The sequence below is a fragment of the Crinia signifera genome, chromosome 2, assembly GCF_055691185.1.
Source record: "Crinia signifera chromosome 2, ASM5569118v1, whole genome shotgun sequence".
In the NCBI taxonomy this organism is placed as follows: domain Eukaryota; kingdom Metazoa; phylum Chordata; class Amphibia; order Anura; family Myobatrachidae; genus Crinia; species Crinia signifera.
In genome coordinates, this window is record NC_139218.1 from 16,182,054 (window position 1) to 16,204,894 (window position 22,841).

The window sequence follows — 22,841 nt, forward strand, 5'->3', positions numbered from 1 at the left end:
TGTAACGGTGTAACGTGGGCTATGTGACATGAGGGAGATTGCTAGACTAATGAGGGAGAGAGGGAGATTGCTGCTATGTCAGTGAGTCTCCTACAGAATGCAGGAGGGTAGGTAACTATGATGTAACAGTGTAACGTGGGCTAGGTGACATGAGGGAGATTGCTAGACTAATGAGGGAGAAAGGGAGATAGCTGCTATGTCAAGGAGTCTCCTGCAGAATGCAGGAGGGGAGGTAACTATGATGTAACAGTGTAATGTGGGCTAGGTGACATGACGGAGATTGCTAGACTAATGAGGGAGATTGCTGCTATGTCAGGGAGTCTCCTGCAGAATGCAGGAGGGTAGGTAACTATGATGTAACGGTGTAATGTGTGCTAGGTGACATGAGGGAGATTGCTAGACTAATGAGGGAGAGAGGGAGATTGCTGCTATGTCAGGGAGTCTCCTGCAGAATGCAGGAGGGGAGGTGCTAGACTAATGAGGGAGAGAGGGAGATTGCTGCTATGTCAGGGAGTCTCCTGCAGAATGCAGGAGGGGAGGTAACTATGATGTAACGGTGTAATGTGGGCTAGGTGACATGAGGGAGATTGCTAGACTAATGAGGGAGAGAGGGAGATTGCTGCTATGTCAGGGAGTCTCCTGCAGAATGCAGGAGGGGAGGTAACTATGATGTAACAGTGTAATGTGGGCTAGGTGACATGAGGGAGATTGCTAGACTAATGAGGGAGAGAGGGAGATTGCTGCTATGTCAGGGAGTCTCCTGCAGAATGCAGGAGGGGAGGTAGCTATGATGTAACGGTGTAATGTGGGCTAGGTGACATGAGGGAGATTGCTAGACTAATAAGGCAGAGAGGGAGATTGCTGCTATGTCAGAGAGTCTCCTGCAGAATGCAGGAGGGGAGGTAACTATGATGTAACAGTGTAATGTGGGCTAGGTGACATGACGGAGATTGCTAGACTAATGAGGGAGATTGCTGCTATGTCAGGGAGTCTCCTGCAGAATGCAGGAGGGTAGGTAACTATGATGTAACGGTGTAATGTGTGCTAGGTGACATGAGGGAGATTGCTAGACTAATGAGGGAGAGAGGGAGATTGCTGCTATGTCTGGGAGTCTCCTGCAGAATGCAGGAGGGGAGGTAACTATGATGTAACGGTGTAATGTGGGCTAGGTGACATGAGGGAGATTGCTAGACTAATGAGGGAGAGAGGGAGATTGCTGCTATGTCAGGGAGTCTCCTGCAGAATGCAGGAGGGGAGGTAACTATGATGTAACGGTGTAATGTGGGCTAGGTGACATGAGGGAGATTGCTAGACTAATGAGGCAGAGAGGGAGATTGCTGCTATGTCAGAGAGTCTTCTGCAGAATGCAGGAGGGGAGGTAACTATGATGTAACGGTGTAATGTGGGCTAGGTGACATGAGGGAGATTGCTAGACTAATAAGGCAGAGAGGGAGATTGCTGCTATGTCAGAGAGTCTCCTGCAGAATGCAGGAGGGGAGGTAACTATGATGTAACAGTGTAATGTGGGCTAGGTGACATGACGGAGATTGCTAGACTAATGAGGGAGATTGCTGCTATGTCAGGGAGTCTCCTGCAGAATACAGGAGGGTAGGTAACTATGATGTAACGGTGTAATGTGTGCTAGGTGACATGAGGGAGATTGCTAGACTAATGAGGGAGAGAGGGAGATTGCTGCTATGTCAGGGAGTTTCCTGCAGAATGCAGGAGGGGAGGTAACTATGATGTAACGGTGTAATGTGGGCTAGGTGACATGAGGGAGATTGCTAGACTAATGAGGGAGAGAGGGAGATTGCTGCTATGTCAGGGAGTATCCTGCAGATTGCAGGAGGGGAGGTAACTATGATGTAACAGTGTAATGTGGGCTAGGTGACATGAGGGAGATTGCTAGACTAATCAGGGAGAGAGGGATATTGCTGCTATGTCAGGGAGTCTCCTGCAGAATGCAGGAGGGTAGGTAACTATGATGTAACAGTGTAATGTGGGCTAGATGACATGAGGGAGATTGCTAGACTAATCAGGGAGAGAGGGATATTGCTGCTATGTCAGGGAGTCTCCTGCAGAATGCAGGAGGGGAGGTAACTATGATGTAACGGTGTAATGTGGGCTAGGTGACATGAGGGAGATTGCTAGACTAATGAGGGAGAGAGGGAGATTGCTGCTATGTCAGGGAGTCGCCTGCAGAATGCAGGAGGGGAGGTAACTATGATGTAACGGTGTAATGTGGGCTAGGGGACATGAGGGAGATTGCTAGACTAATGAGGGAGAGAGGGAGATTGCTGCTATGTCAGGGAGTCTCCTGCAGAATGCAGGAGGGTAGGTAACTATGATGTAACAGTGTAATGTGGGCTAGGTGACATGAGGGAGATTGCTAGACTAATCAGGGAGAGAGGGATATTGCTGCTATGTCAGGGAGTCTCCTGCAGAATGCAGGAGGGTAGGTAACTATGATGTAACAGTGTAATGTGGGCTAGGTGACATGAGGGAGATTGCTAGACTAATCAGGGAGAGAGGGATATTGCTGCTATGTCAGGGAGTCTCCTGCAGAATGCAGGAGGGGAGGTAACTATGATGTAACGGTGTAATGTGGGCTAGGTGACATGAGGGAGATTGCTAGACTAATGAGGCAGAGAGGGAGATTGCTGCTATGTCAGGGAGTCTCCTGCAGAATGCAGGAGGGTAGGCAACTATGGTTCTGATGGAGCTCTCTGCTGCCTCCCGTTGCCTCCCCCCTTAACCCTCGCACTTCCCAGTCAGATGAAGCGCCTTTCCACCAGCACTCGCCAGCGGGAGCATTCTGGCGAGCCCTGGAGCTGCATGAGATGCGCTCCATCTGTATGAGCTCAGATAACAAAACAGTGACACGGAAGAATGAAGTGAGTGAGGAGGTGGGAGTTTCGCCATCTTGTGGATAAAAAATAGAATGTCTTGTGACAAATTCAAGTATACTGTATATAATAAATATATAATGCAAAGAATATAAAAGAAACACATCAATAACAGTATATTCATTGTTTGCCTGCTAATCAGGGATCACATGCTTGTTGTTTAATTAGCCCATAAATAATGAACTGCTTTATGCGCTGATACTCACGCTGCGAACCTGGTATGTGCCAACGCTAGAGGGGGGTCCGATGACAGCCTGATTTTGCCTTGCCGCTTTAAAAGTACAGACGTACCCGTTTCAGATCTCACACCGCCTGCATTTTGCCGCATGCAGGGCTAATATACCTGCTGGTGTATTTTGTAATATGAAGTCATCAGGAAAGGCGTTCCAGAACCACCTGCCGACGCTGCTGCTCTGTAGCACGGAGTACGTGCCGAATCACCCCCATCCACGCTGCACATTGTACGGTATGGTGGCTGCAGCAAGCGGTCGATTAAAGCAGCTGATCCTCTATGGTGGGGCTGGGGTATATCATAGTGTTCTGAGCACAACGAGGCACCGTGCCCGAAGCATGGCGAGTGCAGTGAGCCATGCGAGGGGACATGGTACTCTAAAGGGCCCCATACACTTTGCCCATTTCGGCCGATCGCGACCAATCGGGCCGTTAAATCGGACCAAATCGTCTGTCCCTGACATGCCGTCGGGTCCGATGTGCGGTCCCGTGCGCATAGGACCCAACCAGGTGGTCGGACCTGCTGCGCATCCGACCACCTGTCCTGGGACCTCCCTCCTGGCGGGGAGGCGGGTGGGAAGCAGGGACGCATGCGGTCCATCACAACGGATCGCATGCGTCCCTGCCGTCGGGAAGGGTATCGGGTGTCCGTACACTGCTGCGAGACATCGTCGACAGTCATTAGGCCGACACCGTTGGGTCGACAGGCAACAAGGTCAACGGGTCACAAGGTCGACACTGGTTTTTTCACTGTTTTTTTTTTACCCAAATGTCGGCACAGTCGACCTAACGCATTTGTCGACCTAACCCCATGTCGACCTTGTCCCATGTCGACCTAGGCACCTGTCGACCTAGGCACCTGTCCACCTTAACCCATGTCGACCTAGAATCCTGTAGACCTAGTTGCCTGTCCACCCAACCGCGTCAACCTAATGACTGTCCACCTAAGTCGGGTCGACATTACGATCCACACCCCTCCTGAGCATAACCGGCCCCGGGCTCATTGAGCCGGACCTGGTTCCAAAAATACGTGGGAAAAAAAGTGTAGGGGTCCCCTGTATATCTGAAACCAGCCCCAGACTCTTGGACCGGTCCTGGTTCCAAAAATTTGGGGAAGGGGGGGGGGGGGGGGTAACTGGTGGTCCCAAGTATTATAGAACCAGCACCGGGCTTCAAGACAATTTTTACATAAGGTGCCCCTGGTCCTCCTGGTCAGCCCTGGACGGGGTGACTGGGGGAGTGGGGACCCCCTCAATAAAGGGGTCCCCCCAGGCTTCACTCCCACAAGGCTGAAGCCCGAGGCTGTCCCCGGCACCCCTGGTCAGTGGACACAGGGCTGATACGTGTAAAATTAAATTAGAAACAATTGCTTTTTACAGGAAGACTACGAGTCCCAGCAGGCCTCCCCGCATATGGGGCATTAATGGATCCCCTTGGACTTGTAGTTCACCTCTAAAAAAATTTACACCAGTATACACACCATTCCAGGCTCCAGCGGTGACTCTCCCCTTCCCGACTCCCTTTGCACTGACTGCGGGGGGGGGGGGGAGGGGGGTTTGGGGGGGAGCCGATTCCCTTTGCACTGACTGCGGGGGGGGGGAGGGGGGTTTGGGGGGGAGCCGACTCCCTTTGCACTGACTGCGGGGGGGGGAGGGGGGTTTGGGGGGGAGCCGACTCCCTTTGCACTGACTGCGGGGGGGGGGGGGAGGGGGGTTTGGGGGGGAGCCGACTCCCTTTGCACTGACGGCTTCTTCCGCACTAATCTTTTCCTGCTCTTATCATCAAAGAGAAATCAATCTCTATAATATTAGCATTTATAAATAAAACAAAAATAGATTAAGAAAAGAGCTGCATGTGTTGAATTCACCTGCGGAAGAAAGTGAGATACTGATAAAAAATGGGTGTGTACAACTGTTAAATATTGGGTCAACACTGCGCTTATCAAAAAAGTAAATAAATGTATTTATTTACAGTTATTTATTTATTTACAGTTTCTTATATAGCGCAGCAGATTCCGTTACAGCATCTTATATAGTGCAGCAGATTCCGTTACAGCGTCTTATATAGTGCAGCAGATTCCGTTACAGTGTCTTATATAGCGCAGCATATTCCGTTACAGTGTCTTATATAGCGCAGCAGATTCCGTTACAGCGTCTTATATAGTGCAGCAGATTCCGTTACAGTGTCTTATATAGCGCAGCATATTCCGTTACAGTGTCTTATATAGCGCAGCAGATTCCGTTACAGCGTCTTATATAGCGCAGCAGATTCCGTTACAGTGTCTTATATAGCGCAGCAGATTCCGTTACAGCGTCTTATATAGCGCAGCAGATTCCGTTACAGCGTCTTCTATAGTGCAGCAGATTCCGTTACAGCGTCTTATATAGTGCAGCAGATTCCGTTACAGTGTCTTATATAGCGCAGCAGATTCCGTTACAGTGTCTTATATAGCGCAGCAGATTCCGTTACAGTGTCTTATATAGCGCAGCAGATTCCGTTACAGCGTCTTATATAGCGCAGCAGATTCCGTTACAGTGTCTTATATAGCGCAGCAGATTCCGTTACAGTGTCTTCTATAGCGCAGCAGATTCCGTTACAGTGTCTTATATAGCGCAGCAGATTCCGTTACAGCGTCTTATATAGCGCAGCCGATTCCGTTACAGTGTCTTATATAGCGCAGCAGATTCCGTTACAGCGTCTTATATAGCGCAGCAGATTCCGTTACAGTGTCTTATATAGCGCAGCAGATTCCGTTACAGTGTCTTATATAGCGCAGCAGATTCCGTTACAGTGTCTTATATAGCGCAGCAGATTCCGTTACAGTGTCTTATATAGCGCAGCAGATTCCGTTACAGCATCTTATATAGTGCAGCAGATTCCGTTACAGCGTCTTATATAGTGCAGCAGATTCCGTTACAGTGTCTTATATAGCGCAGCATATTCCGTTACAGTGTCTTATATAGCGCAGCAGATTCCGTTACAGCGTCTTATATAGCGCAGCAGATTCCGTTACAGTGTCTTATATAGCGCAGCAGATTCCGTTACAGCGTCTTATATAGCGCAGCAGATTCCGTTACAGCGTCTTCTATAGTGCAGCAGATTCCGTTACAGCGTCTTATATAGTGCAGCAGATTCCGTTACAGCGTCTTATATAGCGCAGCAGATTCCGTTACAGTGTCTTATATAGCGCAGCAGATTCCGTTACAGTGTCTTATATAGTGCAGCAGATTCCGTTACAGCGTCTTATATAGCGCAGCAGATTCCGTTACAGTGTCTTATATAGCGCAGCAGATTCCGTTACAGTGTCTTCTATAGCGCAGCAGATTCCGTTACAGTGTCTTATATAGCGCAGCAGATTCCGTTACAGCGTCTTATATAGCGCAGCCGATTCCGTTACAGTGTCTTATATAGCGCAGCAGATTCCGTTACAGCGTCTTATATAGCGCAGCAGATTCCGTTACAGTGTCTTATATAGCGCAGCAGATTCCGTTACAGTGTCTTATATAGCGCAGCAGATTCCATTACAGTGTCTTATATAGCGCAGCAGATTCCGTTACAGTGTCTTATATAGCACAGCATATTCTGTTACAGGTTCTTATATAGCGCAGCAGGTTCCGTCACAGTGTCTTACATAGCGCAGCAGATTCCGTTACAGTGTCTTATATAGCGCAGCAGATCCCGTTACAGTGTCTTATATAGCGCAGCAGATTCCGTTACAGTTTCTTATATAGCGCAGCAGATTCCGTTGCGCTTTACAATAGTAGACAGTGATAAAACAAACTGGGTAACAGACAGACTTGGTGGTTAGAGGGCCCTGCTGCAAGCTTACAATCTATAGGGATATAGGAGGGAAACACAAGGACAGGCACCAGTAATAGCATAGCAGTCCCACCAAGTTACAAGTCCAGAAGGGAAGCTATATGATACATAAGTGCCTCAGAGGGTTATGCGTGTGGTATATAAACATGATAGGCTTGCCTGAAGAGGTGAGTTTTCAGGGAATGCTTGAAAGTTTGGAGGCTAGTGGAGAGTCTTATTGTGCGTGGAAGGGCATTCCATAGGGTGAGAGCAGCCCGATGAAAGTTCTGTAATAGTGAATGGGAGCTAGTGATCCGTGCAGTAGAGAGACGCAAATCTTGTGCAGAGCGGAGTGGTCGAGATGGGAGATATTGGGGCAGATGTATGAACGTTCGATATGGGGGAGAAGGGGTATTAGCGCACGTTATGTGCACTGATACCGCTTCTCCCCCATGTATGAAGCAGCCAGCGTGCGGTAATGGACAGGGGCGCTATGCGCCCCTGTCCATATCGGCGCTGCTATCAAAATGATAGCAGGCCGAATGTATGAACGGTCAGCATCGCTGACCGTTCCGCACGAAGCCGGCTTTGGCTTCGCCAGCATCAGGCTGGCGAAGCCCTATCTAAACAGCAGGGACAGCGCTGTCCCTGCTGTCAGCTGTGGGCTGCGCTGGGGATCTCGCGTGAACAGCGAGATCCCGCGCATGCCCAGTGCGGCCGGCCGGGGGACAGGAGATAGCGCATCAGTATTAACTGATGCGCTATCTCCAGAAAGGGACATCGCCGAAGGGGGGAGTTAACGCTCCCCCGCTTCGGCAGACAAGATGTTAATACATCTTGTCGATGTCCCTTCCTGCTTCGCCTCGCTATTGAGGCGAAGCAGGAAGTATCATAGCGGCGCGATAAGCGCTGCTATGATACATCTGCCCCATTGTGTGATAAGTGCAGAGATATATGCTGGTGCAGTATGGTTAATAGCTTTATATGCGAGTAGAAGTGTTTTATATTGAATACAGTAATATACAGGTAACCAATGGAGGGACTGGCAGAGAGGATCAGCAGACGATGAGCGTCTTACAAGGAAGATCAGCCTAGCAGCAGCATGTAAAATGGATTGTAGTGGTGAGAGTGTGTTCTAGGGAAAACCAGTTAGGAGACTATTGCAATAATCAATGCGGGATATAATGAGTGCATGGATAAGAGAATTAGTAGTGTCTTGTGTGAGATAGGGTCGTGTTTTGGATATGTTTTTTAGATGCATGTAACATGATTTGGAGACAGATTGAATGTGGGGAAGAAAGGACAGTTCAGTTGAGGATGACCCCTAGGCAACGAGCTTGTGGGGTAGGGTAGATTGTCGAGTTCTCAACAGTGATGGAGATATCAGGATGGAAACTGTTCTTGGCTGGTGGGAATATAAGTAATTCCATTTTGGAAATATTGAGTTTGAGTTGGCGAGAAGACATCCAAGATGAGATGGCAGAGAGACATTCAGATACTCGGCCCAAAACCACTGGTGACAACTCTGGGGTTGATAGATAGATTTGAGTATTATCCGCATATAAATGATACTGAAATCCGAAAGAGCTGATTAGTTTGCCAAGAGAGGAAGTATAGATTGAGAAAAGCAGAGGACCTAAGACTGAGCCTTGCGGAACTCCGACTGACAGAGGTAGTGAAGAGGAAGTAGAGTCAGAGAAGCGAACACTGAAAGAGCGATCAGATAGGTAAGATGAGAACCAGGAAAGGGCTGTATCATTAAGACCTAGGCAGTGTAGTGTTAGTAAGAGAAGAGTGTGATCCACAGCGTCAAATGCAGCAGAAAGATCTAGAAGAATAAGTAGTGAGTAATGGCCTTTAGACTTAGCAGTTACCAGATCATTCACCACTTTAGTCAGTGCTGTCTCAGTGGAGTGTTGAGAGCGAAAGCCTGACTGACGCGGGTCTAATAGGGCATGAGAGTTAAGAAAGTGTGTGAGGCGAGAGTAGACAAGTCTCTCCAGTAGTTTGGAGAGGCATGGGAGCTGAGAAATAGGACGATAGTTAGAGAGAGTTAGGGTCGGAATTGTGTTTTTTTCAGAATGGGAGTAATCACTGCATGTTTGAGCAGAGAAAGAAAAGTACCAGTAGCAAGAGTTAGTAAAGGTTGGAATAATCACAAAAGATAGATTTTTAATGACTTGTGCAGGTATAGGATCGAGAGGAGAGGTAGTAAAGTAGGAGGATAAGAAGAGTGAGGATACTTCCTTTTCATTTGCGGGCTCAAATAAATTAAAATAGCCGTGCACGCCATATGTGCGTCGGCGGACTCAGGGCAGATTGTCCCGCTCCTTCCTCTCACTGGGAATCGTGCGAAATTTTGTACATCTGTTCTGATCCACCTCTATTGATCCACCTCTCACTATGGGCCTTATTCTGGTTGGTTCGGATGGCTTTATAGTCGGGCCCTCTCTGCCCGGGGGCATCTCATTGTTGGGCCCTCCTGGTACTTTTTGGTTCTAGCTGGGCCCTCCTGGCCCAAGGCCTTCACCCCCATAGCCGGGCATTAGGCCCGTGGCCGCCATAGCCGGGCGCTAGGCCTGAGGCCCTTATAGCTGGGCACTATGCCCAGGGGCTAAGCCTCCAAGTTAGGCCTCTAGGCCTGTGCCCCCATTCAGGCCCTAGGCCTGTTCCCCAGTCAGGCACTAGGCCTGTGACCAAGGACAGGCACTAGGCCTGAGCTGCAGTTAGGATCTGTTGTAGAGTAAGTGACTTTGGCATTAGGCCAAAGTCACTCTAGTGTGGATAGGCAGGCGCTAGGCCTGTGAGTAGTATTCAGGCCCCTAGGCCTGCAGGTGTATAGGGAAGGGCTCTAGGCCCCATATTGTTGTGGTTTCCTGTGGGTGGTTGGGGTTAAGAGGTGGACGTGCCCCAAGATCTACCAACAGTTCATGTTTTTCAGCCAACCTGTGGATCTATAGTAGGAATGAATGCAGCAGGTTTGAAAATGTGACAGTTAGTAATGACTACAGCTGTGCACCAGATAGGTGATCTGGAAATGGCAGACCGTTGGTAGATCTCGAGGACCGGTTTGGCCCACCTGCTCTAATGGAACACTTGGGAGGTACAGTATTGGAAAGTATCTACAAATTATTCACAAATTTTACCTATATACCACAATTAATATATGTTACTGTAACCAGATATGACATTAGATGCAAAGATGAGTAGCTGCGTGGCAAGATAGTTCCAGTGTGGAAGGGAACGGGGCTAGTTGGGGGAAGATGTATCAAGCCTTGGAGCCTGATAAAGCGGAGAAATTTCCCAAGGTGACCAATCAGCTTCTAACTGTCTAGCACGGCCAGTTACAAGCTGTTATAAGCTGATTGGTCGCTTTGGGCAATTTCTCGGCTTTATCCCGCTTCAAGACTTGGTACATCCCCCCCATGATGCTCCTCTAGGCAGACACTGGTCTGTTTGTTCCCAGTCTTCCTCTTTAATGTGTGTGAAGTGGAGAAGTCAGCGTGCTGCTGGGGATAAGGAAGAATTGTGAGAAGCCCGTTCGGGAGGAATCACATGAGGATCACATGTCCTGACATCAGCGTCACTCCCGGAGGAAGCCCAAACCCAGTCGCTGCATCGCTCATTAATCAAGGCTCAGATGCGATAAACATTGTCCTGCGCATGGAACTAATTAGTCCGGCTCTCGTTATTCTCCCACAAAGCCACATACTGTTACTGGCGTTATCAAATCTGCGGCACAGAGATAGATAAAAATAGCGTAACCTAAATGGACCCTTTTAACTTTGCGAGAGAGAGAAAAAGTGGAGAGAGATAAAGGTACTTGTTTCCTAGCACGGCGCCCGTCGTGGTACATCGCATGCCTTAAGTTAAGGTACTTAAGGCATGCGATGGACGCGATGGACCCGATTTTCTGTCTTTAACTGGCTCAATTGCCGTTAAAAGTGAAAATCGCGTCCATCGCGGCCCCTAAAAAGGGGCCGCGATGCGACCGACGCGATTAACGCGATTTCCCCATAGGGAACAATGTTAAAGTGAAAATCAGGTTGATCACGTCCGTCGCGGGTCATTATAATGGCCCGCGATGCGATCAACCCGATTTCACATAGGTGACAATGTTAAATGGGCCAATATGGCCCATTTAACATTGAATATGTGAAAAAAGCATGGTTAATGTCCCCCCCCAATTTTAAACGCCACCCCGCTATTGACGCCAACCCGAAGCGTGGCGAGTGCAGCGAGCCCGCGAGGGGTGTAGGTACGCGTCCTTCGACCTTTTCATACCCCTACTATCCACGTCGGCGTGGAGTTGAGAATAGAAAGTGTGGCGAGCCCGAAGCGGGGCGAGGGGACGCGGATACCTGTGAAGCCTGCGATGGGCTGCGATACCTGTGAAGGTATCCGCGTCCGCTCGCCACACTTTCTATTCTCAACTCCACGCCGACATGGATAGTAGGGGTATGAAAAGGTCGAAGGACGCGTACCGCCGCCCCTCGCGGGCTAGCTGCGCTCGCCATGCTTCGGGTTGGCGTCTATAGCTGGGTGCCGTTAAAATTGGGGGCCATTTAAAACATCAGGGGGTGTTTCTATAAAAATGGGGTGTTTTGGGGCATTTCACATTAAAATCAATGCAAAATCGCGTCGATCGCATCGCATGCGATTTGGTTGGCATGCGATGCGATCGACGAGATTTTTTCCGATGCGATGCTCACAATCAAAATAGGTGGCGCCGTGCTAGGAAACAAGTACCGAGATAAAATGCTGCCCAATCAGCTTCTAACTGTCACTTTACATGCTGTGATTAAAAAGTGACAGGAGCTAGATGGCTGGTTAGTAGCTCATCTTTCCACTTTATTTCTCTCTATGGGGCAGATGTATCATGCTTCAAAAAGTGATAAAGTGGACAGTGATAATCTACTGGCCACTCAGCCCCTAACGGCCATTTTCCAAACATTGCATGTGGCATGACAGTTGGGAGCTGATTGGCTGGCTGATTATCACTTTCCATTTTATCACTTTTTGGAGCTTGATACGTCTGGTCCCAAGGCTTAGTACATCTACAATGCAGCATATGCTTATCACTGAGGGGGTTTTCAATGCCACTATTTTGTCGTAAAACAGCGAAATAGCGTCCGGTTTCCGAAAAAAAAGAATCAATGGAATCCGCATTTCATCTATTCAATCTTTTTCCTTGGCGAATCCACGTCTTTTACTGTGGAAATGTGCGCTAATACTAAAATCCCGGCCATTTCCCCTGCGAACCCAGCCGGGATTAAATAGTGAAATCACGTTATTTCGAAAAATCGGAAATAAGGGGAAAGGTTGAATACCCCCCTAAGGGGAGCATTCAAGTGACCGCAAAGGGGTAAACTGCTGTGCGGTTTAAACGTAGGTAACGGCAGCCTGATTTGTCCCCTTCTCCCAGCCCATTTGCACCCCTTTCACATCAAAGTGTTCACTGCCCTATGGGTTAGCGATTAGTTTTGAGGGACATCTCGCCACCGTATGAATGTTGTATGAATTCAGGCGAATAAGTTGCTGGCAACTGAATACTCTCTGAGATATAGGAATGTGCATCTACCAGTGGGCTCAATGCACTGATGTGCATGGGTGCAAGCTGTGCCTTGTATAAGGGTCCCCTAGGGCCGGGGGTCCCACACATCGTACAGTCTGCACCCATTTCGATATACTCACCTCTCCGTTGTCCCGTCTGCAAATATCACTGGGAAAATGGTCTCCTTGTTCCTGGAGACCTGCACAATGCCAGAGCCTGCTACACCGCTGGACAGGAGGGGGCCCAGTCAGAGACCCCTCCTCTCTCAATGCACCTCTAGCTAGCATATGAACCGTTCCTAATTTCCACTTAAAAAAAATCTTCTGTCTTCTACAAGGAACGTTAACCAGGGGAATGCTCAGACCACCAGCAATACTGGCTTTAACCGCTTTTTTTGGCCATTCTAGCGTTGACCGGAGGACTTGAGCTTCCAGATTCACGTTCATCTAGAAATGAAATAAAGATTTGAAAAAAAATTACATCTACAAACAAAGGAATATATATATATATATATATATATATATATATATTAGCATTTTATGTTATTACAACAGTTTCACTGTGACTGCTGTCTTCAAATGGTGACAGTCATTGGAGGGTGTCACGAACCTGACTTGTTTCACGTTTGTTTTCTGTATCCAGGCATCAGCATCATATCCCTGGCTGATTACTCACCTGTGAGGATTCCTGTCTGCAAAGTAATCACAGGTTACTTTAGGTTGTCTGCATTCTAGGCTCCTCCTTGTTGAAGAGCATCAGCTGACATGTTTGCTCCAATAGGTTACCTGCAAACTCTGACCTGTACATCTGTGCAAGAATCAAGGTATTCTCAGGTACTTCCTTGTTATGATTGATGCGACTTGCAGCCAATCAAAGACAGATGAGGAGGATTTAAGTCAGGGTTCTGGTCCAGCCTCCTTGCCTTGGACAACTGGTTTGCGCTTTCTGTTCCCTAATGCTTGCGACAGTGTCAGAGTTCCTAGGCTCCAGGCTATCCAGTGCTTCCAGCATTGTCACCTCCAGTGTCCTGCTACTGCTGATCTGGCTAACCCTTCACCTGCCAGTCACTCCTGCTTAATTCTTCCGTGTGGTAGAGTGTGCCCAGCCATCCCCAGGAGAGGTCGCTGCTGGGCCTTGCTAGCTGTCCCTGCTAGCTCCCAGGCTAGTCACCTATATTGACTCCAAGGCCAACCTCCTGTTATTGCTCCACATCAATTTCTAACACCATCTGTGTCCTGAGCATCGACAGTCACCGTCCACACTCCAGTTGACTACCAGCTACTGTGATCTCCAGAGACTTTTACCACCAGTTTCCTGGCTGTCGACATCCCAGGTCGACCACTGGCTTTTGTGCATTACCAGAGACTTCACCACCAGTGTCCTGGCTGTCAACATCTCATAACGGCTCCCAAGCTGTTGACTATCTCCAACGGCTCCAAAGCCATCAACATCTCCTCATGGCTTCCAGGCCATTGACCATTACCAGCTCCCAGGCCATCAGCATCTCCTACTGGCTCCCAGGCTGTCGACACTCCTAATGGCTCCCAGGCCAACAACTTTCATTTGCTCCCAGGCCGTCAATAGTCATCTCCTGCTTCCAGGTTGTCGACAACTCCTAATGGCTCTCAGTCTGTGAACAGTCATCTCTGGCCCTCAGGACATCGACAACTCTCAATGGCTCCCAGGCCACCAACTGTCATCCCCGGCTTCCAGGCCATTGCTACTTACCTGTGGCCAAGGCTAACCATAAGTCAACTCAAGACATATGTATACAAATTCCTGCTTCAAAGTCCAGTATCCTCTGTGCCAGATAACTTAGTACCAGAGGACCAGGGCAGGGGGTCGCGACCTGCTCGTCGGGTGCAGCTAAGTCCAAATCTCCATGGTGGTTCCCTGGTTTAAACCCCTGGCGAGTTAGACTCCGCTCCCCTGTTCCTGGTCTCCGCCAACACTCTGGTCCGGCTGTTTCCTGGTTTCCCAGCGTATGTACTCATCGTACATAAAGAAACCCTCCTTCTGGTTCCCAGTGCCCTCCACTGACAGAGGGTATCGCCGCACATTACTATACCTGGTCGCAGATGTCCAATGACTCGGACATTTAACCACACTATTCCAGATTTTGCGTGGTCACACCGATTTCAAGGGTGGCACCTTGCAAGACGAATCCATTGACCATCCCCAGGGGTAAATCCAGCAGCCAAAAGCGGGCAACTGTCATGGGCGCTTCGGCCAGCTAAAGAGTAGCCAGAACATAGGAACATATATAGGAAACCCCTGCCCAAAGTGCCCAGTTCTTTCTGAGGTGGTCCTGCTTGGCAGCTGGGCGAGACAGCGATGGTAATCAGTTAGATGCTCTTACACAAGGTCCCAAATGCCAGCTTGTAACAGAATCCTGCTCACAGCAGAGGAATGCCACTGACGATAAATGACTAACGACGGGACGGATTAACGACTACGGCACTGAAGACTTCATAACAGATCTTGACGTACCGTCCCAATTTCAAATGAATGTCTGGTATAAACAATCCTATGCCACTGATTGTTTACATAGAACGTCCCCTCTCCTCCGCATGAGCGTCTCAGTTCTGTTTCATGCTGTTGCGTCTTCCTATGAAGCTACGTGGTGCACACAGAATATGATGGGTCCCAGAACGGGGTGTTATAATTCTCCGACAGTCCCGATTCCGACAGTGGGCACGCTCATTGCAAACTTAGTGAAGAGAGTTGCTCGCCACCTATTCTACGCTCCTTCGATGGGTGTTGTGGGCCCCCACAAGGGAAAATAGCCCGGATCTAGATACGGTCATCAATATTTAGGTGTCTAATACACAGATTTGACTAAGAGTGGTCAACTATAACATGGACGATCTAGACGGCTTCGGGACGGGATGCTCTAACATATATTTTGCTGGCAATTCCCTCCGCAGCGCTGACACTGCGGAGGGGCAATAGAGCATACAGAAATGCGGTAAAACCCAGATAGCTGTGTTTTTACCGCATTTCTGGTTTAGAGCACCCCGCCCTCGATCCACTATCTATACCATAACCATTGATTTGAGTCCTTAAACTGTACACGTTGGTTAAATAAAACTAAGACACGTGTTATCTGAGTCTGTACTGTGGTCAGAACCTCACATCTAAGTGTTCTATAGAAGAGCATGCAAGGACAGCAAGTCCTGAGTGTTCTACATGCTGAGGCTCACCATGAGATCCGAGTAAGGGAGACTTGGCAAAGTCTGTAGAGACTTCGTGTCTGCCAACCCCTGAATGTAATAATCATATCTGTGGGGTGCGTATGTTGTAAGATATCCTGTTTCCCACCAAGTACACTGCAGGGCAGGCTATCATATATCACTGCATGTAATAAGTAAGGTAGGCCATTGATGATTACTGGGGGGGGGGGTGCAGAAGTGGTTGCCCCATATTCAACAAACTCTACAAGCTAAAAGTTGTAGTTTACTTGCGAGAACTGGTGCTGGTTTCTGAGTGTGCAGTCGATGGGTCGATCCTAATTAGTTCGAAACTCAATAGGTCAACCACCATTGGTCGACAGGCCATAGCATTGTTCACTAGCCACCAGTATGTAGGGTCTACATTGTTCACTAGCCACTCTTGAACATTGTGTGTAATGTGCACTAGTCCTTTGTAAGTAGATATTTATTATCCACTAGCCACCAATGAGTAATTCTGCCATTTCTCATAGTCACCGGTTAATGTGGTCTGCATTGGCCCATCAACCACCAATAAATATGAACTATCTCTTGAACTAGCCACCAGGAGCTTTCAGTCAGTTCTCATAACCATTCACCACAATACAACACTTAAAAATACAAAGATTTATCCAGTAAAACAAACAGAATATACATTTATAAATCATATAATGCTATTCGGGCGCTTGGTAGAAAGTACAGCAAAAAAAAGTGTTGTGTCAGGGCAGGCAGGGCTTCCTGTGCACCTAAGGATTCTGGGAAGCAGTTGAGGACAAGCCACACGGCAGCCATGTTTAATGCACAAGATAATAATACAGGGGCCGAAGCACGTAGTTATTTATCTGCAATGCAGGAAACGAACAAAGATCAACTCGAGAACAGGAAGCAATGGGTGACCTGACCTCCCATCTCCTCTTCTATCACAACTGACCTGATGGAGCCCACTGCCTGGGAATGTACTGTACACAGCGCGCACGTGAATGCTGAAAAGTAGCGGGACAAATCAATTAATCAGAGGCAGTGTTTGTGGCCACCCTGGCGTTGCATCTGCGTGTACAATCCATTCGAATTCCATAACCGTGCGCCTAATGTATCACTAATTGTTTCGCTATGAGAAAACCTAAAGTGGAAATTAGCCGGGCTCTGTGGACTAATGTATACAATATCCATCTCCAGGCCCTGGATAGGAAAAAGGTTTGGTTAATGTTAAGGGTGAAGGTCCTTCGTGTTGTCAACAGCTCACTCAAGAACGCTGCAGTGATGGGTCATCCTTCATGCCTCTGCTCCTCTTCCAATGTCTCTGCCAGCCACGCTGAACCACCTAGAGCAGCACACGCCACACGGCCATATTGCTGCCCCACAGTGCTACGTTCCTGGGTTCGATTCCAGCCATGCCCTATATTTAGATGTTCTCCGCCTGCTTGTGTAGGTTCCTTGGTATGTTGTTGGGTCAGGCGCGGCTAGAGTTGACCTCTGGCCGACCTGTGCTGACCACACTGCCACCCCAACAGTTCAGTCTGTAGTCCATAGGCTATAAATGAATGGTACTTCTTTACTTTCACGGCGCCACTAGAAATCGCGGGCATTGAATGCACTAAAAATCGGGTGCGACGCGATGCCCGCGATTTCCCATAGGGACCAATGTTAAATTTCTCAATGGACACGATTTTCTGTTCAATGCCTCAATTGACACGATTTTTCCATAGGAAACAATGTTAAATGGCCCACAGAGGCCAAATAGGCACCCTCAAGTGTGAAATGACCCCCACAATTGTTAACGCCACCCCACGATCACCGTTAACCCGAAGCGTGGCGAGCGCAGCGAGCCCGCGAGGGGCGGCGGTACGCGTCCTCCGACCTTTTCATGCCCTACTATCCACTAGGGCGTGGAGTGAGAATAGAATAGTGTGGCGAGCGCAGCGAGCCACCGAGCCCGAAGCGTGGCGAGCGCAGCGAGCCCCGCGAGGGGACGCGGATACCTTCACAGGTAAACGCGTCCCTTCGCGGGCTTCACAGGTATCCGCGTCCCCTCGCGGGGCTCACTGCGCTCGCCACGCTTCGGGCTCGGTGGCTCGCTGCGCTCGCCACACTATTCTATTCTCACTCCACGCCCTAGTGGATAGTAGGGCATGAAAAGGTCGGAGGACGCGTACCGCCGCCCCACGCGGGCTCGCTGCGCTCGCCACGCTTCGGGTTGACGTTGATCGTGGGGTGGCGTTAACAACTTGAGGGTGCCTATTTGGCCTCTGTGGGCCATTTAACATTGTTTCCTATGGAAAAATCGTGTCAATTGAGGCATTGAACAGAAAATCGTGTCCATTGAGAAATTTAACATTGGTCCCTATGGGAAATCGCGGGCATCGCGGGCATCGCGTCGCACCCGATTTTTTAGTGCATTCAATGCCCGCGATGACCGCGATTTCCTATCTGTCCTAATCTAGTGGCGCCGTGAAAGTAAAGAAGTACCAAATGAATTATTCAAGTTATCCATAATAGGAATTGCACCCCCCAGTGCTCCATTTTTGGAGGAGAACATGACCATACATTATATATATTAGCTGGTACCCGGTTTCAACTAGGGATATGGTCATTAAGTCAACCTATTTAGGTTGATATGCATAGGGTCGACCACTGAAGGCCTTACTTAGGTCGACAGCAGAAATAGGTTGACATGGCTTAGTTCGACAGGGTTGGAAGGTTGACAGTCAAAATGTCGACATGAGTTTTTCACTTTTTTATTTTCAGCCGACATGTGCCGACAGCTGGTATTTCATGCCAATTCGAGAGGGAGAATATAATAGTGTGCTGAGCGCAGTGAGCCAGGCAAGGGTACGCGGAACACTTTAACGGTGTCCGTGTCATCTATGTTGACATTCGGGACAAAAAAGTAAGTATCTGCTCCTATGAGCTGAGGGACAGGTAACCTCATGCTCGGGGCAGTGAAATGTCTGGCTGAGTATCTTCACCCTGCCGGGGGGAGGGAAAACGGGCCCTCCCCACTGGTAGGGAGGGGAGAAACATTGGGCCTAGTAGGTGGGTCTCTTTCCCGGGGGTTTGTAGCCCCTGGAGGAGAGTCACTGAAAAGCCGGTCTAGTACCCAATCCCAGGAAGACGGGATATGTTCGGACTGAGTAGATTGCTCTCGTTCCAGGGGTTCATAGCCACTGATGGAGAGACAGCGAAAAGCCCAGCTTAGTACTTCATTCCTGGGAGGCGAGAAACATCGGGACTGAGTAGGTGTTTTCTTCTTCGGGGACCCTATGGCCGCCAGTGAGAGAAACATTGAACAGCCTGGTGGAGTATCCATTCCCATGCTGGCAGAGAAACACTTGGTCGGACGCTGATCGGTCGGCTGCCTGGAGCTCGAGGTGTAGCGTGCCCCCAGGGAAGCTCTGGGGTGCCTGAACCTGCACTGGTGATCCCGAAAATCACTATGCACAAGTATGGCTCTAGCACTGCGCACTTCCCTTTAGGTTAGCATTGCATGTCCTTGACCTGGGCCTTTTGGCTGGGGAAGGCCAATTTCATACCCCCACCCGGCCGTCTGGCTAAGGCTCTTTTCTTATTTATTTTCTCTCTCACGTTTGTCACTTTTTCACATTTTCCGTTTCTCTTTAGTCTGGTCACGTTTTCTGGGCTGTGTGTACGACCCTTATGGGCCACCAGCTCCCCACGTGCCAAAGCTCTCTAAATTGGGGGAAAGCTGCGGTCCCCGAGGGCGACCCCGAGCCGCAAGACGGAGGGAAGTCTACTGAGGGTCTTTCCAAGCTTCGGCGAGGAGAAACCACCCACCCTAACCCTTCCAGTGGTTCAGGGAAGAGGGTCTCTCTGAGCACCGATCCCTATTTTCGCCTTTTGGGTCACTGTACCGGGTGTTTGGAGCACCATCTCAAATAAAATTTTACAAAATACGGTCACTAGGTCGACCTATTTCGGTTGACATGCATTGGGTTGACCACTGAAGGTCGATAGGCCTTACTTAGGTCGACACCAGAAATAGGTTGACATGGCTAAGTTTGATAGGGTTGGAAGGTCGACATTCAAAATGTCAACATGAGTTTTTCCCTTTTTTTTATTTCAGCCGACATGTGCCGACAGGCAGTATTTCATGCCCTACCATCCAGTACGCTGAGCGCAGGGAGCCATGTGCGGGGGCACGATACACTTTAATGGTGTCCATGTCATCTATGTCGACATTCGGGACAAAAAAACGTGAAAACCTCAAGTCAACCTTCCTGTTGTCGATCCAATACTTGTGTCGACCTTCCAACCCTGTCGACATTAGCCATGTCGACATATTTCATTTGTCGACCTTCACTGGTCAACCCAATGTCTGTCGACGCTAATATGGGTCGACCAATGACCCCTACCCATTTGTGCTGCCAGCCTACGACATGTTCCAGTCCTATTTCGAGCACCGTCATTTGCTCAGCGCGACTCCCGATAAGTAACAGTGTCCCGGTCACGGTGGCACGCCGCTCTCAGGCCCTTTCCAGGGGAAGCCAATAAGTTTTCACTTGCAAGACTATTGTTTTCCTCACAACAATTTGACTTCCTCTGCGATTGCTCGGAGAAGCCTTCATTATAAATAGAGTGAGAGGAAGTCCTGATCCCAAGCCAACAGCCTGTGAGGCATCATCGCGGATCTATCCCAATTTAAGGCAGCCCTTAGTAAGGATGTGCTGCACAATCAGCTGCTCCACCAGCCCAGGCGAGGGTCTGAGCGCTGCAGCTTAGTCACAGGATAGATCAGGACAGATCCACACTGACTGCTGGGGGACCGGCTCTCATTCCACTGGCGTCTCCTGGGGAGAGCTGACTGCCCAGGCTTCCAGCATGCCACAAATCGCCGGTGTGACAGCAGCTGGAGACTTGTCACCTACCTGGCCCAGCTTCCCCGATGTCGCTCTGAGGCCATAGTAATCTCCCAAAAGGTAAAAAACTTATTTATTGCGACGTTTGGGAAACTTTGAGATCGCAGAGGAGAGTTTGTTTTACTTTGTATTTAGGATTTCAGATATTTCTGTCGATCTTTCTCTATCCGATAATCGCCTTAACCCTTTGAGTGAATTTGTCAAAATAGGTGTGAAACTTTCCGAGCAACATTTCTTTATTCTTCATAATGACCTGTAATGTTACCTTATATAGGACATGTTTTACACAACATTTTTTTTATTTGAATTTATATAACAAATGTGAGCGACGCTGGTATTTTTAGCGGATGTTTCGCGCATCTCTCACAGAGATGCCGGCACTTAAAGGGTTAATAATAATGAATAAAATGTTAGTTTCATAGTGCTTTCTTCCCAATAGGACTGGGGCAGATGTTTAAGCCTTGGAAGGTGATAAAGTGGAGAGGGATAACGTACCAGTCAATCAGCCCCTAACTGTCATGTTACAGGCTGTGTCTGGAAATGGCAGTTAGGATATGGTTGGTCGGTATTTTACCTCTAACCACTTTATCACTTACCAAGACTTAGTACACCTGGCCCTAAAGGGAATCTGTATGAAATCCCGGTCGAAATACTGACGCCGGAATCCTGACCGTGGCAATGCCGACAAGGGGGCGCCTTGCCACGTAGCGGGCCTGGTGCTCGCTACGCTTGGCACAGTATTTTATTCTCCCTCTATGGGTGTCATGGACACCCATAGAGGGACAAAGTGCCGGCATTGCGGCGGTCGGGATTCCAGCATTGGTATTTCGACCGTCGGGATTCCGACCACTGGGATTTTGACCACATTCATCCCTAAAGTACTGACGGTATTTTACATATAAATATAAATATTTGAGGGAGAAGGAGATTTATCAAATCTCAGGGAGAGATAACATTTTTAGAGATAAAGTATCAATCAGCTTCTTTCTCGCATGCTACTGACTTTGTTTGAAAAATGACAGTTGGGTGCTGACTCACGCAAATGTATCTCTCAAATTTTCAGAAATACCCCCCTTTGTCTTAAGATCTCAAACTTGTATCTACCAGAACTTTATAAGTTCCTCTTTTGCGATAGAATCCTTTTTAAGCGTATAATCTGCAGATTATCGTATTATTCACTGGAGAGCTGCAGAGCATTGCGTTGTTTTACTGACCAGCCATAGGTTTATATTCATCTATTGTGCAGGTCAGGAGGTCTGGTCGGAATTACAGGGCTTACACACGATCCGATTTTCAGTTTCCATTTCACCTATAGAAGCAAAATCGCATCAAAATCGAAACGGTGTTGAACGCATGCAATTTCGATTTGATCCTGATGCATCGAAATCAAATAGAAAAATAGACTCTGCAGCCAAGTCTATATAGTCCAAATCGAACCTGTTCATGGCGCCGTGTGATTCCATTTGGATCCAATCGGAATTGAATAGAAAGTACATTGCACCGTGTGTACACCACTTTAGATATCAGAACCATTCCTAATCGTCATACTGTATAATTTGACCCCTCACTTGATCATCTGTGACCTCTGAGTATATCTTGTATTACAGCTGCTGGTGCATGCAGATTTTCTGGCATATACAGTATCACAGTTATTTGCATTATGAAAGTTCTTTGAATGCAAGTAATGATCAAAGTTTAAACTTCGACCCAGCTGTATGAACAAAGTAATCTACTATCCCAGAGGTTCACGCTGATTATATCACGTTATCCGATTAAGGTCGCTTTGCGGAAATACTACTTATTCAATTAAAAAAGATTGTGCGGATGTGTAAGCAAGCTTCAAGAGCGATGACCTGGAGAGAGATAAAGTACCAGCTCCTAACTTTTGCGTTACAGGCTGTTTAAAAATGACAGTTAGGGGTTGATTGGCTGGTATTTATCTCTCTCTCTGCTTTATCCCTCTCCAAGACAGTACATCGGCCCCAATGTTTGAGAAATGACAGTCAGGACCAAGCTTTGGTAAATCTCCTCCTGCCTGTAAACATATCCTAATACAATTGGTAGAACTGCTGTCGGATGTTGTATGTATACAGTTGGGTGTTGTATGCAGACAATTGGGTGTTGTAGGCACAGTTTAGTATTGTACACACACAGTTGGGTGTTGTATGGATGCACACAGTTGGGTGTTGTATGGGCACACACAGTTGGGTGTTGTACTCATGCAGTTGGGTGTTGTACGCACACAGTTGAGTGTTGTATGGATGCACAC

The 22,841-nt window shown here is 48.4% G+C and overlaps 1 protein-coding gene across 2 annotated transcripts in view; it reads left to right on the top strand.

Annotated features, from left to right (window-relative positions):
• Positions 1–20,308: 20,308 nt before the first annotated feature.
• The window catches only part of GJA5 (gap junction protein alpha 5), a 50,085-nt gene continuing 47,552 nt past the window's right edge, over positions 20,309–22,841 (top strand). For both annotated transcript variants that reach the window (XM_083171634.1, XM_083171632.1), the window contains exon 1: positions 20,309–20,632. The gene's annotated coding sequence lies outside the window, so the exon portion shown is untranslated. The remainder of the gene's footprint in view (positions 20,633–22,841) is intronic.